Source organism: Arvicanthis niloticus, chromosome 8 (genome assembly GCF_011762505.2).
Source record: "Arvicanthis niloticus isolate mArvNil1 chromosome 8, mArvNil1.pat.X, whole genome shotgun sequence".
Classification (NCBI taxonomy): domain Eukaryota; kingdom Metazoa; phylum Chordata; class Mammalia; order Rodentia; family Muridae; genus Arvicanthis; species Arvicanthis niloticus.
In genome coordinates this window covers 43,687,461-43,705,079 of record NC_047665.1, presented here as the reverse complement: position 1 = coordinate 43,705,079, position 17,619 = coordinate 43,687,461, and the positions used below count along the sequence as shown (strand labels likewise).

Sequence of the window (17,619 nt, the reverse complement as noted above, 5' to 3'; positions counted from 1 at the left end):
GCTCCAGCTGTATATGTAGGGGAGAATGGCCCTGTCAGGCATAGGTAGGAGAGGAGATCCTTGGTCCCATGAAGGCTGGATGCAGAGTGTGGGGGAATTCGAGGGTAGGGAGGTGGGAGTGTGGGGGGGTAGGTGGGGGCACATCCTCATTGAAGCAGGAGGAGGGGGGATGGGATAGGGGTTCCTGGGCGGGGGAGGGGGCGATGTGGAAAGGGGATAACATCTGAATTGTAAATAAAATATCCAATTAAAAAAAAAAAAAACCAGCTAAGAAACTGCACCCCAGAGGTTGATTCTAACTTGATTTTTATAAAGGGGTTCGATACAGGAGACAAAAACACTAAAGAGGCATAGGGGATGGTTCTGATGCTCTGATGGGGAAATAAATGCTGAAGGTCCTGTTCCCCGACTGGTTCTTGATTGATCAACAACGATACTAGTGGCCAATGGCTGGGTGGAAGAGACAGAAATTCTAGGTCCCTGCAGGAAGACAAACAGATGCAGGATGAAGAAAGAGGATTTGCCATACTTCAGAGGGAGAGAGAACCACCGACCATGTGAGATCTCAGGTGGAGTGACTATTGGCTGCTTCCCTGATTGGGCCTGGGGTAGCAGGCAGGAGATTATAAACACAACTAAGCTGAGGGTAAATTTAGAGGTGTTGAGCTGGGAGTGAAAAGCAGGGCACCCTAGCTGAGGAAGGCTTAGAAGAGCCAGGCCATTGAACTAAAAGCATATTAAAAATAAGCCGGTGTGTGTGTGTGAGTGTGTGTGTGTGTGTGTGTGTGTGTGTGTGTATGTGTGTCCTAGGTGGCTTCTGGGTGGGCGCATGCATGCATCCAGCCAGGAACATGGAGCTTAAAGTAGGATAGTAGAAACTACATGCTACAAAGAGAAAATGGTAATGAGATGTCCCTGTGTGCAGCTATTGCTTAAATTCTGTCCTTGTGACAGGTGCTTGGGAGAAGCGCAGGAAGCATAACTAGGAGGGAAGAGCTGTTCCTTGAAGTAGTAGCCTGCTTTGTTACTTTCACTTTATTTTTAGCTTTGCCCTAGACATCATAGCATCCATGGCTTTATGCAGTATTTTCATCCCCAGAAGCTACATGGGCTTCATGGACTTGAAGTTCTTGTCCAATTCATATATAGTAGCAAAACCAGTTGGCAGCTTTAGAGGGTCTTCATGGAGACTCTCTCTACTTGCATAGTGATGACAAATAAATTGCTGCTATGGGCCATAATCAGGGACCCTTTCTACTTCTTTGATCAATTTCTTCATTCCAGAAGGGTCAGGCTCTGCCAAGTGTCTTCAATGCTTCCTCATATTGTGGAAGGGATACTTAGAATTCATAGGTGGTGGTGGTGGGATATCACAGAAGCTCCAGATCTTTGCCGTGCTTCTCCACACTCTGCAGCAGCTTTTGCTTTGTCAAGTCTTGTCAGACCATTATAGTGTTGCTCATTAAGAAACCAGGTCTTTGTCATCGGCAGCCACGTCTGGTCAATGGCATCCAGCACTGTCCAGAAAGTCAGGATTGCTCTTGGCTGCACAGAGGTGAAACAGATATCAAATTGGTAGCCAGCATCTTACAACACCTGTCTTCCTGTGCCAGGACTTCAGTGCTCCTATTGGCCCCTACTGAGGAAGCATTCTATAGCTTTCAGGCGCTCTCACCTCACTGGGTAAGCAGTAGCTTGTAGGCCGCTGTGGCTGTAGACTAGTTGTAGCAGCTACTTGGAGGAACATGTTTTGAGAATCACTATGTGTTTCTTGTCTCATTGGAGGTTTTGATGTTTGCTGAGTAGTGTCTCATGGTATAAATAAACTGAAATTTGTTTAATCACTGACCCATGCCTAGACACTTGAGTTGTTTCCATGGTACATTATCACATACAGTAGTTCCCACATTCAAAAAAACAAAACAAAACAAAACAAAACAAAAAAAAAACCAAACGAACCAAAACCCCCAAGCACTTACTTTTTCATATTCAGTTCTTTCTCACTCCCCAAATCCAATCAATTTCTGTTTTTTTTTAAAACCGTATAACAGAATATATTATGATTGTGGTTAGATTGTGTCTTCAGTCTTTTCAGACAGGTCTTTTTCACTTAGCAATATGCATATAAAATTCATCCATGTGACTTTATAATGAATTTCCTTTAGAGTGTGTGTGTGTGTGTGTGTGTGTGTGTGTGTGTGTGTGTGTGTTGGAGGAATACATGAGAATTCAACCCAGGGCCTCACACACAATGGACAAGGACTCTGCCACTGAGCTATATTAAAACCTTTTTGTTTTTCTCTTCTTTTGAAACAGGGTCTCTTTTTCAGGATCTTCCTGTCTTAGCCTTTTCAGTAGCCGGGATCACAGGTCTCCACTACCATGCCTTCTGCATTTCCTTTTTGCCTCTGACTAAGTTCCTTTTAGGAACATGCTAGCTCGTTTATCTATTCACTAGATGAGGAGTATCTTGTTTGCTCTCAGTTTGGAACAATTATGAATCATTGCTATGGTTACTTGTGTCTAAGTTTCTGTGTGCACATAATTTTCAAATCGGGTGTGCAAACAGAAACACAATTGCTGCATCGTGTCATGAAACTGTTAGGCTCTTTGGCAACTTAAAGGAATCATCCAAACTGCCTTCCAATAAACTGCACCGTCTTTTACTCCAACCAGGATTGAGAAAGGCTCCTGTCTGCATCGTCAGTAATGATTTTAAATGTTCGTAATTTGAGCCAGTGTGGAGTAGTATCTTATTTCCATTTGAAGTTCCCTCATGATAAATGTCCATAGCATCCTTTCATTTGCTTGTCACCTATGTATCATTTTTGGTGTTTAAAGAAATGCTTTCAGGTCTTTGCCTTTAAGACAGCTTTTAAACAGGTTGCCATTTTGAAAGCTGAACGCTTTTTCCTCCACACATGTGAAGATAGGCGGGCAGCTTTTTTGGTTTTTCGAGACAGGGTTTTTCTGTGTAGCCCTGGCTGTCCTGGAACTCACTCTGTAGACCAGGCTGGCCTCGAACTCAGAAATCTGCCTGCCTCTGCCTCCCAAGTGCTGGGATTAAAGGCGTGCGCCACCACCGCCCGGCTGGCGGGCAGTTTTTGAGAGTTGGTTCTTTCCTTCCGCTGTGTGGGCTCTGAAGACTTAACCCAGTCCTTGAGCTTGGCAGATAGTTCCAAACTGGATATTTTTGACTAGGGTTCACATTGTGTTGCTCAGACTAGTCTTGAACTTCTGGGTGTAAATGACGCTCTGCCTGAGACTACCAGCATGCGTGGCCATGCCAGGCAATATGCTTTTGTCATATGGATTTTAAGGTTTTGTATATCTTGGCTATAAAATCATTGTCAGGTATGTGTTTTACAAATAGTTTCCCCACTCTCATCTTTCAATGCCTTTTGTAAAACAGAAGTTTTAAATTTTTACGAAGTGCAACTCAGTGCTTTTTCTTTCATGAACCATGTTTTGATACATTTAAAATCCATCACCAGGGAGATGGAGAAATGTCCCGTCTGTTAGGAACACTTGTTCTTGCAGAGGACTGGGATTTGGTTCCTAGCACCCACATAGTGGCTTACAACCTAATAGTTTTTTCCACTGACAACATAAGCCAATTCAAACAAAATTAAAAGAAAAAAGAGGAGGTTTATTTGGGAATGGCTCCGCCAGAAAAAGTCCCAGTGTAGGCTATGGTGGGACTTGTAGGTGAAGAAAAATGACCTGTCTGCACACACTGGGCTTGTGCCCAGGTATGATTACATAAGGCAGGGATTTAGATGACTAGTGACTTCAGGTGAGGGGGTTGCAACAGCTGTCAGAAATGTGGAAATGGGTTTTTGGCACCTTTTCTCTTTTCTGAGGCTTTCTAAACAGGTAGGGTGGGGGGGGGGGGGGAGAAATGGAGTTTACAGGAGCATGTTGGGGTTGGAGTACCTCTGGCTAACCCAGAGGGTCCAACCAAACACAATCATCTATAGCTCCAATTTCAGGGGATCTAATGCCATCTGCTGGCTTTTGCAGACACCACGCATACATGGTGTACATACATACATGCAGGCAAAACTCATACATATAAATAAATCTAGAAGAAAAGTTTTAAAAATTAAAAAGTCCACAGGACAGTGGTGGCACATGCCTTTAATCCCAGCACTTGAGAAGCAGAGGCAGGGGGATTTCTGAGTTCGAGGCCATCCTGATCTACAGAGTGAGTTCCAGGACAGCCAGGGCATCACAGAGAAACCCTGTCTTGAAAATATCAAAATTAATTAATTAATTAAAAGTCATATTACTAAATTTATCTAGGACTTTCCTGTGTTCTGATAGTTTTATAACACTGAACTTTAGATGCAGGTGTGAACTATATCTTCAATAAATTTTGTGAAGGCTGTACAAAAATTACTTTTGTTTTGTCTTATTTTGAGACAGGATTTCTTTGTGTAGCGTTGGCTGTCCTGAAACTCGCTCTGTAGACCAGGCTGGCCTCAAACTCATAAAGATGCACCTGCCTCTGCCTCTAGAGTTCTGGGATTAAAGGTGTGAACCATTACCACTAGGCTACTTTTTAATATTTTATTTTCAACCCTTTGCTAGTACTTAGAAACACACTGATTTTATTTTTATTAGGTTAGTTCAATGACAATTTTATACATCATATATACTGCATTCTGGTTGATCTAGGTGACTGTTGAGACTTTCCGCCAGAGCATGGTGGGCTCATTAACCGCTACACAACTGAAGACACTTTCACTTTCCCAGAATGTATCCATAGGAAACATTTCATCAGTAGGAAGTAGTGCTCCGTCTTAGTCAGGGTTTCTATTCCTGTGCAAGCACCATGGCCAAAAAGCAAGTTTGGGAAGCAAGAGTTTATTCAGCTAACATTTCCACATTGCTGTTCATCACCAAAGGAAGTCAGGGCTGGAACTCAAGCAGGTCAGGAAGCAACAGCTGATGCAGAGGCCATGGAGGGATGTTACTGGCTTGCTTCCCCTGGCTTGCTCAGCTTGCTTTCTTATAGAACCCAAGACCACCAGCCCAGGGAAGGCACCACCCACAATGGGCCCTCCCCCCTTGATCACTAATTGAGAAAATGCTTTATAGCTGGATCTCATGGAGGCATTTCCCCAATGGAAGCTCCTTTCTCTGTGATAACTCCAGGCTGTGTCAGGTTGACACACAAAACCAGCCAGCACAGGTTCCCTGAGTCCATCTTCTATTCTTGCCTGGCTCCTAATGAACCCTTTCTCGTGCAGATCCAGTGCAAACATCCAGGGTGTAGGGGACTTTGTGATTACAATAGCTGTGTACTGACCCAAAGATGGCATTTTTGTAAATCTGCTCCCTATCTTCTGGCTACTACAATTTTTTCTACCGTCTTTTCCACAATGTTCCCTGAAACTTGAAGAGGATGTTATAAATAAATGTTGGGCACTCGACCTTCATTTCTCCTCAGCAATGTGAGCAGCCACGAGTATTTACCACTATTTGCTATAAAAAGAGGTTTCTCTGATAGGGGCTGAGAGTGTCTATGGGTGTTGTGGTTTGAATGAAAATGTTCTCACCCCAACAGGCCCATGTATTTGAATACTTGGTCCCTAGTTGATGTCAGGGGTAGGATGGAGGGCAAGGCTTAGGAGGTGTGGCCTTGCTGGAGGAAGTACAATACTGGGACAGGCTTTGAGAGAGGCCTTAATCTACTCAAGTTTGCTCTTTCTGTTTTGAGCTTACAGAAAAGGATGGGAGGGTTCACCATCCTGCTTCAGCTGCCATGCTTGTTGCTTGTTAACAAACTTCCCTGCCATGAAAGACTCTTATCTTTCTGGAATGTAAAACCAAATAAACTATTTCTTCTAAAAGTTGCTTTGGACATGGCATTTAATTACAGCAAGAAAAGAAAGCAAAATAGTGGGTATAAACACAAATATTTAGAAAGTAGTCTGATGCTAGTCAATTTAGCTAAACAGCAGAATTATGTCTCTTGCCTTGGTGATGTTTCCCACCATTGGCCTTTGAGTGAGTTCAAAGTACCAGCTATGAAATCCTTCCTTTGGAATTGGCCTCAAATCCAACCAGAGAGCAGTTGATTACCACTGTAACAAGCATGCAACTATTACCCAAGTTTGCACATCATGCCCAACAGGTTCTATGTTTGTTGGGTGCACAGCTGAGTAAGACCATCAATGTCCTTCCTGTCATGGTTTGAATGTGCTTGGCCCAGGAAGTGGTACTCTTTGGAGGTGTGGTCTTGTTGCAGTAGGTGTGTCACTGTAGGTATGGGCTTAAGACCCTCACCCTAACTGCCTGGAAGTCAGTATTCTGCTAGCAGCCTTCAGATGAAGATGTAGAACTCCCAGCTCTGCCTGCACCATGACTGCCTGGACACTGCCATGCTCCCCACCTTGATGATGGTAGACTGAACCTCTGAACCTGTAATCCAGCTCCAATTAAATGTTGTCCTTTATAAGACTTGCATTGGTCATGGTGTCTGTTCATAGCAGTAAAACACTAACTAAGACACTTCCCTAGCAACCTGCATAACACGTCCTGGCACTATGAGAGTTAGCTGTGGAGGAAGAAGCTTCCAGTACATCTCCAGCTTGATTCTATAAATCATGCAACTGAGATAGATGGTGTCTTTAGCAATTTTGTTTTAGCACTTATTTCTAGTGAGTATCTGTCCTAGTCTGGTTTCTGATGCTATGACAAAACACTGGCCGAAAACAACTTGAGGGAGGAAAGGTTTTTGTTTTTGTTTTTTTTTTTTTTTTTAGGGGGAGTGTTTTTGTTTTGAGCTTATATTACAGTCCATTATCAAGGGAACCAAGGCAGGAACTTAAGGCAAGACTCTAGAGGCAGGAACTGAAGCAGAGACCACAAAGGAGTGCTGCTCATTTTCTCTAATACCCTTGCCTCACTAAGCTAGCATTTGCAGACATTTCAGGTCCACCTGCTTAGGGAAGGCACCATCCACAGTAGGTCGGGCTCTTCTACATCACTTAGTAATTAATAAAATGCCACACAGACATATTTGCAGGCCAATCTGATGGAGGCTAATTTTCAATTGAGGTTTCCTCTTCCCGGGAAATTGTAAGTTTTTGTCAAGCTGACAGCAAGCAAGAGCAATTGGCAAGTTGTTATGTGGTTCTTTAGGGCCTCTGTGACTGGCAGTTCATAAACTTTTCCCACATATGGCACTGGAGCTATTATTTAATAGCCCATAGATTAAAGGAGGAACTTTTTTCCATTCATGCAGGTATTTCCTTTATAATGACTTATTTATTTATACTTTGGTTACAAGATTGTAGGTTTATGTACAGCTTTTTCATTTCTCATTCATTTGCTTGAAGCTTCCTCCTGGGGCCTCAGTTTCACAATACCCACATTCCTTCTCCATTTAAGCATTTATACCCTTGGAGTCCCCCTTTAAGTTACTTGTACCCTTTACTTCTCAATAGCCTCTTTCTAGGTCTCAGGACAGTACAAGGACTTTAAGTTGAACATAGAATTAGAGATTTTGAAGCAAGGATCCATATATGAGACAGAGTGTGTGCTATCTGTTTTTCTATGCCTAGGTTACCTCACTTAGTATAATTTCCCCCAGTTCCACCCATTTCCCTACAGACATCATAATGTCACTTTTCTTTACAGCTGAATACAGTCCCCACATGTCCATTTCATTGTCCTGTCACTGGCTGATAGACATCAAGGCTGATTCTATTTCATAGCTAGTGTGAAGAGCAGAGACAAACATGAATGAGCATGTACCTCAGCAGGAGGCTATGACGTTTGTTTCATGTAGCTTTGCCACCTGGCCTTAACTCCAGGAGCAGACCACACTACCAGCACTCCCTACTCCCCCAGAGAATATTGGATCCACGGATGAAAAACACAGACACACGGTCAATTTCAACTTGCCTTATTGGCACAATTGCTGGACACCCCAATCTATCTCAGCTAGCATGCCCTCCCCAATACTCTTAGCTCAGCACCCTAAATCTGTCCTCAACTTTAGTTGCTCAGTAACCCTTAGTCCCAGCTCAACATCCCATCCTCCCATCTGGAGATCTCACATGGCTGGTCATCTTTTTTCCCTCCAAAGCATGGCGAACTCTCCTTCTTCTCTCCTGTGTCTGCTAGCTTACCTGCGGGGATCTGGAAGGGACCTGGAAGTCCCGCATATTCCGTCTGCCAGCAATTGGCCTACGGCATCTTTACTGATAGATTAAGAATCAATTGAAGAACAGGACCTTGACATCGGAATCAGCCCTACAGAAGTTCTTTGGGTAGATGACCAGGACTAAAATAGCCAGGCTATATGGTAGCCTTATTCATAGACTTTTGGGAAATCTCTACATAGATTTCTATAGTGGCTGCCCACATTCATATCCCCTACCCAAAGTTCTTTGTCCAAAACCCTCACCAGCATGTGCTATCATTTGATTTTTTTGGTGATAGCCCTTCTGACTTGGGTTAGATGGAATCTCAAAGTAGTTGTAATCTTCATTTTCCTAATGGCTAGTGTTGGTAAATACTTATTACAATAATATTTGTTTATTTTCTATTCAGAAGCAGTTTACCTGCTTGAATGCTTGTGCACTGTATATATGTGTGTGGTGCTCTCAGAGGCCAGCAGAGGATGTCAGATGCCCTGGAACTGGGCTTATGGATGGATGTAAGCTGCCTTGTGAGTACTGGGAACCAAACCCTAGTCCTCTAGAAGAGTAGCCAGTGCTCTCAACTACCGAGGCTTCTCTCTAACTTCAATGATAAGCACTTTAAAAAGTGTTCGTTGGCCATTCACATTTCCTCTTCAGAGAACCTTCTGTTCAGATCTTTAGCACCCACCCCCACCCTCTTAAATTGTTTTGGATTGGATTGTTTGTTGATATTTTGTTTTATTTAATCATTTGTGTCCTTTAGATATTTGACAGGAGTATAGCTAGTAAAGATGTGTAGGCTGTCTCTCTGTTGTCGCCTTTGCTGCATGACAGCCACAGGTCACCGTACTTAGTAATGGTGCCAGGTATGATTTCTATTTTATGGTTCAGGTCTTAAATGCGGTCAGAAAGTGGTTGGTTACCACTATGATGTTAATTCCATTATTACACCAGTAGGCATGTCTTGCCAAGCAGGTCATTGATGGAGCAAGTTTAATGGCTGCATGAGGCCGATGACTTTTCTGCTCTGATAACATACCCAGCATCTTCCAGCACCTTGAAATCCAGCTAGCTGTGATGAAGTTTCCAGGTCAGTATCCACTTGATTTCTCCCTGTTTATGAATCAAGTACATGATACTTTCAACAGTGGGGTTTTTGATCTTCTTTAATTTTATTTATTTTTTCTCATTCAAATTATTTTTATTTTTGTCTTTTAAAAATTAAAGTATAATTACATCATTTTTCTCTCCAAACCTTCTCATATCCCTTCTCTGTCAAAAACTCATGGCCTCTTTTTCTTTAATTACTATTAATAAGTTTATTGGATAGTTTTATGTCAACTTAAAACAAACCAAAGTCATCTGAGAAAAGGGAACTGCAATTGGGAAAAAAAAAGACTCCATAACATTAGGCTGTAGGCATGCAAACCTGTAGAGCATTTTTTTAAATTAGTGATTGATGAGGGAGGGCCCCGCTCATTGTGGGTGGGATGCTCTGGGCTGGTGGTCTTGTGTTCTAAAAAAAAAAAAAGGAAAGAAAGAAAAAAAGCAGACTGAACCAGAAATGAAAAACAAGCCGGGAAGCAGCACTCAACCATGGTCTCTGCAACAGCTCCTGGCTCCAGGTTCCCAGCTGGTTTGAGTTCCATTCTTGGCTACCCTCAGTGTACTGTGACTACAAGCCAAGCGACAGAATATATAACTTTGCCATTAAGTGATGGCAAGTGGGCAAATGAGCAGTTTCCTTCTTCCGTGTCTTTCTTATATGGGCTGCCACCACAAGGTGTAGCCCTTATTTAGGATGGGGCTTCCTGTTTTGGTTACTGAGAGTTGTTGTAGTTCCATCTGAATCTTAGAACTTTTTTTCTATGAAGAATATTGCAAGGAGTTTAATTGGGATTTCATTGAATCTGTAAAGTTTTTTGGATAAGCAAATAAATAAATAAATAAATAAATAAATAAAATAAAATAAAGAACAAAAACTATACCAGTGCACCAAAAGATTAAGGTGAGTTGAAAAAACAAACTCGCAAGAATTTTGATTAGAACCACTGCACTTATTATATTGGCTTCTTTGGTTTCTATGAAGAGCCCCATTCTGTACTCAACATAAAGACATGAAGATGACTTGGTTCTTCTTTGATATCATAGTCTTTTTGTGGAGAGTTTATTTAAAAGTTGCTAACCCAGAGTATAATCTATTTGAGAGTATGTTTCCCGAGTTTCTTGACTACATTTCAAAGGTTTGCTTAGCCATGAACAATGCTTCTTTCAATGTATTCAGAGTGATGGTTTGAAAGAGAAATTTCTTTCGTCAGCTCAGGCATTTGAATACTTGATCTCCAGTTGGTGCCATTTGGAGAGGTGACTGGGATGCATAGCCTTGCTGGAGGAAGTGTATCATTGGGCCTGGGCTTTGTACTCTTTCATTCAACCACACTGAATCGAGTGTGCTAGACACCAGCACCCTCATCACAAGAAAGTCAAATATGGGTAGTGCTCTTCAGAAATAGTTGCTTCTTCCTCACCTAGAACACGGGTAGGGCCAATCAAATGATGATAATCAATAATAGTTCCTGTTGAGGAACTGAATGATGAACTGATGTGATCACTCATACAAACACTCCAACGACATTAATTGATTGTTACTTTTGGGGAAAAATAACTCGGTGTGATCTAGCAGCTTCCTGCTCCAAATGCCATGCTTGCTGCTCGCTGCTGTATTTCTAACACGCCATGACGGACTCTTATCCCTCTGAAACCATAAGTCAAAACCAACTCCTTCATCCTTAGGTTATCCTTTGTCATCAAGAAATCCATATGCTCAGTCTACATTGGCCATTGGCTCTTGTTCCTTCCAGTATTAACTTCTTAAAGTGGTTGTGCATTTGCCATGTGCTGGTGTCTTGGTTCCAGGCCTGGTGGATGCCATAAAGATCACGAGAAAAATCTTCAGTTATAGCTAGGTGTGGTGGCTCATACATTTAGTTCTGTCACTCAGGAGGGAGAGGTAGGTGGATCTCTGTGAGTTCCAGGCCAGCTTGGTCTATATAGTGAGTTCCCAGCCAGCCAGAACTACAATCATGTTGTAAGCTTGCTGGTCTCTGCTCTGTGCCTCTGAGAATCAACAGTCTTCTTTTAAGAACGCGGCCTTTCTCCATCATTTTGACCCAGCTCTCCTACCACCTCACTCAGAGTTTGAAACCCAGTCTTATTTTTTTTGTTACTTTTATTTTTTTTACAGTCTAGTCATTATCCCCATCTCAGTCCACCCTCCCACAGTTCCTCATCCCATTCTTCCTCCCCCTATCTCCAAGAGAATGTCTCTACCTTGACCCGACCTGCAGGTCCTAGGTTATTCGTGAGGGACGAGGAGGATTACAACCTGGAAGAACGGGCGAGAGAGAGAATGGACTCAAGGAAGCAAATGCTTGTCAAGAGTCATATATTTGGGCACAAAGTGCTTATTTATAATACATTTTGCAAAGGGAGGGGTAAGAGGGATCCAGGTGATGGGAAAGTACAGAATCTTCTTGGCCTGTGCCCTGAGACAATGGCCGTCTAACTGCTTACTTCAAAAGATACGGTACACTGCTTTACATCTATTTGTAACTATCAAGCCGAACCTTGTGGTTGCTAGGGAGATGAAGCTGCAGGGGACATTGTCCAGGTGGGGAGAAGTAGGGGGTAAGGGTAAGAGGCGAGGGTCCTGGCTTCTGACACTACCTCTCTACCCCCCACACCTACCCCACCAGACCTCCCCACTCTCTGGGGCCTCAAGTCTCTTGGGGGTTAGGTGCATCTTCTCTCACTGAGGCCAGACCAGACATCCTCTGCTGTATATGTATGGAGGGCCTCTGATCAGCTAGTGTATGCTGCCTGGTTAGTGACTCAATATGTGAGAGATCTTAGGGGTCTGGGTTAGTTGAGACTGCTGATCTTCCTCTGGGGTCGCCCTCCTCCTCAGCTTCTTCCTGCCTTTCCCTAATTCAACCACAGTGATCCCCTGACTTCAGTCTATTGATTGGGTATAAGTATCTGTATCTGTCTCAGCTGCTTGTTGGGCCTCTCAGAGGACAGCCATGCTAGGCTCTGGTCTGTAAGCACACCAGAGCATCAGTAATAGTATCAAGTCTTGGAGCCTCCCCTTGAGATGGATCCCAAGTTGGGCCTGTCACTGGACCTTCTTTCCCCCAGTGTCTTTTCCATTTTAGTCCCTGCAGTTCTTTTAGACAGGAACAATTCTAGGTCAGAATTTGACTGTGGGATGGCAACCCTATTCCTCCACATAAGGCCCTGTCTTTCTAGTAGAGGTAGACTCTCCAAGTTCCCTCTCCCCACTGTTGGGCATTTCATCTAAGTTCCCTTCCTTTGTGTCCTGAGAATTCTCTCACTTCCCAGGTCTCTGGTACATTCTAGAGGGACCCCCACCTTTCACTCCCTGATGTTGCATATTTCCATTCATTCTGATGGCCCTCAGGGCTTCTCTCCTGTTCCCCCTCCCCAATACCTAATCATGTTCCCCTTTTCCCCTCCCCCTCCTCTGTCCCACCCAGGTCCCCCCCTCCTTCTATCCTCTGTGACTGCTTTCTTCTCCCTCCCAAGTAGGATTGAAGCATCATCACTTGGGCCCTTCAGCTTGTTAGCCTTCTTGAGTTTTGTGGATAGTATCCTAGGTATTCTGTACTTTTGGGGCTAGTATCCACTTATTTGTGAGTACATAAAACCCAGTCTTATTTTTTAAAAGTCTAGCCGGGCGGTGGTGACACACGCCTTTGATCCCAGCACTTGGGAGGCAGAGGCAGGCTGATTTCTGAGGTTGAGGCCAGCCTGGTCTACAGAGTGAGTTCCAGGACAGCCAGGGCTATACAGAGAAACCTTGTCTCGAAAACAAACAAACAAACAAACAAAACAAAAACAAAACAAAAAATAAAAGTCTAAGTTTCTCTCTGAATTAATATAAAGTGTAAATTTTCAAAAGTTTAGAGCTCATTCTGGCTACTGTTCTATTAGATATAAGAAGGGCCTTTATTGAAAAAGTCCATCCATGTGATTTTTGTTTCCATGGAACACACACTCTAAAGGAGGTTTGCATCCTTGGATCTATGTAGCTTCTGCTCCCATGAGTTGAGAGGTACTCTCAACTTGGATTATTGGGTTAGAGGTGCAGGTAGCTGGGATCATTAGTTGACAAGAGAACAGCACAGAGGGACACCTTGACAAGTCAGAGCAAGTGTGATTTTAGAAGGCAGCTTTTCTGCCCTTGTGGGAGGTGAACCCTGCTCCCTGGAAATGATTAGGAAGAGTGGCTCTTAGGTTTTACATTCTGACAGGTCAATGCAACTCTACAGAAACAAGTTAATTCAACCAAACAAACCAACATGTTTTAATGTACCTCTAAAATCAATAAACTGCTTTCAAAGCATGTGCTAACTTTATAAAAACCAATGAAGTAGCTTTGGGGGTTTACATCATTGGGCACATTTTATTCTTCATAGTTACAACCACTTGTAACTTTCAACTGTTTTCTACAGTTCTTTTTCTCTTAAGTTTTCAGTCTTCTGATGACATGCTAAGGGGAGGTGTGGAAGGTAGAGGGGGTGACAGGCTCACTTGGTGAATGCCGGCCTTGCCTTTTCTAACATTCATGTAAATGCAGCCTCAGGAGTGATAGATGCTTTACTTGTCTCTATAAAGTTCTCCTGATAATTAAGACAGTGTGTATGGTTATCCACAGGTGGATTACAAGTCAGTACGATAACCCACTGTACAGAAGAGGCAACTGAGGCTTGAGATAAGTAGGTGGCCTCTTCAAGATCATTCACAATATACCAGACTGAATTCATGCTCCAGCTAGACTCACATCACCCCTCTGGCCTGAACTCTAGACCTTGGTCTTCTTACCTAGTGTAGAAATCTGGTTCCTTAATATCTCAGCTGACTTACTTCTATAGCACAGGGGCTTGACCTCCCTGATGGCCACTGTAGTATTTGCAGTTGCCCCCGCTCCTCTCTCCCTCACTGTCTTCCTCTTTCCTTCTCTCTTTAAACCTTATTGTTAAATTTACCTTTCTTTTAACACAGTACTTTCACCCTCACATCACCTACTCTGGAAAAATGACCCCGTGTCTGTCTGTCTCTACCCCACTGGGGAAGGAGTGTCTGAGGGCATGAGATGTATGAGAGTATGAAATGTGACTGACACAGAGAGAAGGTACCATTTTCCAACCGTAGCCTTCAGAGACTCTATCCCTAGTATCTCCGATCCTTTAGAAATCCCCCTGGGAATCAATTTGAGTGTCTTCTAGAAAGGCCTCTAAACTCCAACACAGAATAGGGAGTTCTAAGAACAATGGAAGGAGAGGATGGATAGGACCTTAGATCCTAGCAGGGACCAGACTCTGCTTACCGCCTCTGCGAAACTGGTCTCAGGTAAGTAATGTTGTGTTCCCCTCAAAGGCCTCTCTTTTCTGTTTCACACGGAGACTCTCTCACCTCTGGAGGAAGCATCTTTCCCTTTGATCTTCCCTTTCTCTCTTCTCATATTCCCGAAGAAAGGGAGAAAAGAGTGTGGGCGGCGACAGTCTCTCAGGTCCCCACTGTCAGAACAGCTGCTTCTCCTAAGGAGGACCTTTGAAGGAGATGCTTCATGTCCTTGGTCAGAGGGGTGGGAGGGGTGGGGTGGATTCCTTCCCGTGGAGCAGGGTCAAGGCAAGTAGAGCAGAGGGTTCTTGGTGGGTGAGGCCATCAATACTGTAGCCCCTTCCTGATCAGTCACTCTTGGCTGCCCTAGAGCCTATGTGACTCAGTAGCAGTGGGATCTGTGTTAACTCAAAGAAGCTAAAGTTGAATATAATTAAAAATCATTTTCTCAGTCTCATCAAACACATTTCAAGTGAACACTAAAATCTGCCTAGGAAGAGAGCAGGTGTGAAGCCTGCCTATCATTGCAAGAGGTTTTTCTTTCTTCTCTCCCCTCTTCTCTCCTTTTCTTTCCCCGTCCCCACCTCTTCTTTTTTTTCTCCTTCCCTCCCTCTTTCCCGCTCTTCTGTATTGTTTTGACAGAGTCTCACTATAGAACTGCCCCTTAAGCTTGAAATCCTTCTGCCGAAGTCGCCTGAGTGCTAGGGTCACGAGCATGGGACCCCGTGCCTAGCACATTGCAAAACGTTCTGGATAGCGCTGCTTTAAATCCCATCATAAACGATTCATTCTGTTGTAAGAACTATCATTCTCTGGTGGATACCCTGGGATCTTCTAACTTTCTCTTGCATAGCTACTGTTGTGTAGCCATTTCCTGCAAATGGAAATAGCTCTTCCTGGAGGGAGGAAAGACACTTGTGGTCAGGAAGTTTATGAGGCCCAGGAAACTCATCTATAAGGTGCTTAGAAAGGTAAAAGTCTCATGAGGTCCCTTCCTGAGGTTATACCTTCCTGAGGTTATACCTTCCTGAGGTTATACCTTCCTGAGGTTAGACCTTCCTGAGGTTATGCCTTCCTGAGGTTATGCCTTCCTGAGGATATACCTTCCTGAGGTTATGCCTTCCTGATGTTAGGCCTTCCTGAGGATATACCTTCCTGAGGTTATACCTTCCTGAGGTTATACCTTCCTGAGGATATACCTTCCTGAGGTTAGACCTTCCTGAGGTTATACCTTCCTGAGGTTAGGCCTTCCTGAGGATATACCTTCCTGAGGTTAGACCTTCCTGAGGTTATGCCTTCCTGAGGATATACCTTCCTGAGGTTAGACCTTCCTGAGGTTATGCCTTCCTGAGGATATACCTTCCTGAGGTTAGACCTTCCTGAGGTTATGCCTTCCTGAGGTTATGCCTTCCTGAGGTTATGCCTTCCTGAGGTTATACCTTCCTGAGGTTAGACCTTCCTGAGGTTATACCTTCCTGAGGTTATGCCTTCCTGAGGATATACCTTCCTGAGGTTAGACCTTCCTGAGGTTAGGCCTTCCTGAGGTTAGACCTTCCTGAGGTTATGCCTTCCTGAGGTTATACCTTCCTGAGGTTAGACCTTCCTGAGGTTATACCTTCCTGAGGTTATGCCTTCCTGAGGATATACCTTCCTGAGGTTAGACCTTCCTGAGGTTAGGCCTTCCTGAGGTTAGGCCTTCCTGAGGTTATGCCTTCCTGAGGATATACCTTCCTGAGGTTAGACCTTCCTGAGGTTATACCTTCCTGAGGTTAGGCCTTCCTGAGGATATACCTTCCTGAGGTTAGACCTTCCTGAGGTTATGCCTTCCTGAGGATATACCTTCCTGAGGTTAGGCCTTCCTGAGGTTATACCTTCCTGAGGTTATGCCTTCCTGAGGTTATACCTTCCTGAGGTTATGCCTTCCTGAGGTTATGCCTTCCTGAGGTTATGCCTTCCTGAGGTTATGCCTTCCTGAGGTTAGGCCTTCCTGAGGTTAGGCCTTCCTGAGGATATACCTTCCTGAGGTTAGACCTTCCTAAGGTTATACCTTCCTGAGGTTAGGCCTTCCTGAGGATATACCTTCCTGAGGTTAGACCTTCCTGAGGTTAGACCTTCCTGAGGTTATGCCTTCCTGAGGATATACCTTCCTGAGGTTATGCCTTCCTGAGGTTATGCCTTCCTGAGGTTATGCCTTCCTGAGGTTATGCCTTCCTGAGGTTAGACCTTCCTGAGGTTAGACCTTCCTGAGGTTATGTGCATGGTTACTGTTTCTAGAGGAGTCTGGTGGTGCTAATTGCAAGTCAGGCAGGGAGCTCCAAGGATCCCTCATTTGTGAGTCATCACCTAAGATGGAACAGGATTTTCAGCTGCCTTTGCATCACTCCTGCCCTTGTAAGTTAGCCTGGTCCATGCTCCCGTAAATTACTCCAATAAACTCATTGGTTTGCTACACTAGACTTAGGTTGAATCCTTTCTTTTGTGTAGCTTTGATACACCTTCTGGTATGAATAGATGTTTGTGCTTCCCTAGGAAAAGTCTTGCAACACCATGGACAAACAAACAGGAACTAAGCTGAACTGAAGAGAAGCCATTGTATGCGGCCTCTGCAGTGAGGGATGAGATACACAGCGGAGGCTGATGAGTCTGAAGGTGGCGTGTTTGCTGCAGCAATCTCAGAATGCTCTCCTGCTACAGGTGATAAGTAATGCCACTAGCTGATCCGTCTGAGAGTGGGACATCATTAAAGGGAAATGCCATCGTGGTCCTCTTCCTCTATGTAGTGTAAGGTGGCATACCTCTTTTAGGAATGAAGTCTCTCTCATGAGTTTTAAGACACCTCAAAAGGTTGACTGGAAAATGTGTTACAGTTTCCAAAAGACCCAAGAATGGGGTGAGCTTTGGCTATGGTGGCAGTTTCATGACCTTTGTGGTGTGCGATAGGACCTGTCACTGAATGTCAGCCATCTGTCCAGAGAGGACTCACCCATAAAAGAAAGGAAGTGTGATGACAAGGGACATGCACGTGCTATCTTCTGCA

General features: G+C 43.9%; 1 pseudogene; it reads right to left on the bottom strand.

The window, feature by feature from the left end:
- Positions 1–1,102: 1,102 nt before the first annotated feature.
- Positions 1,103–1,747, bottom strand: LOC117713395 (putative phosphoglycerate mutase 4; annotated as a pseudogene).
- Between the last annotated feature and the right edge of the window lie 15,872 nt (positions 1,748–17,619).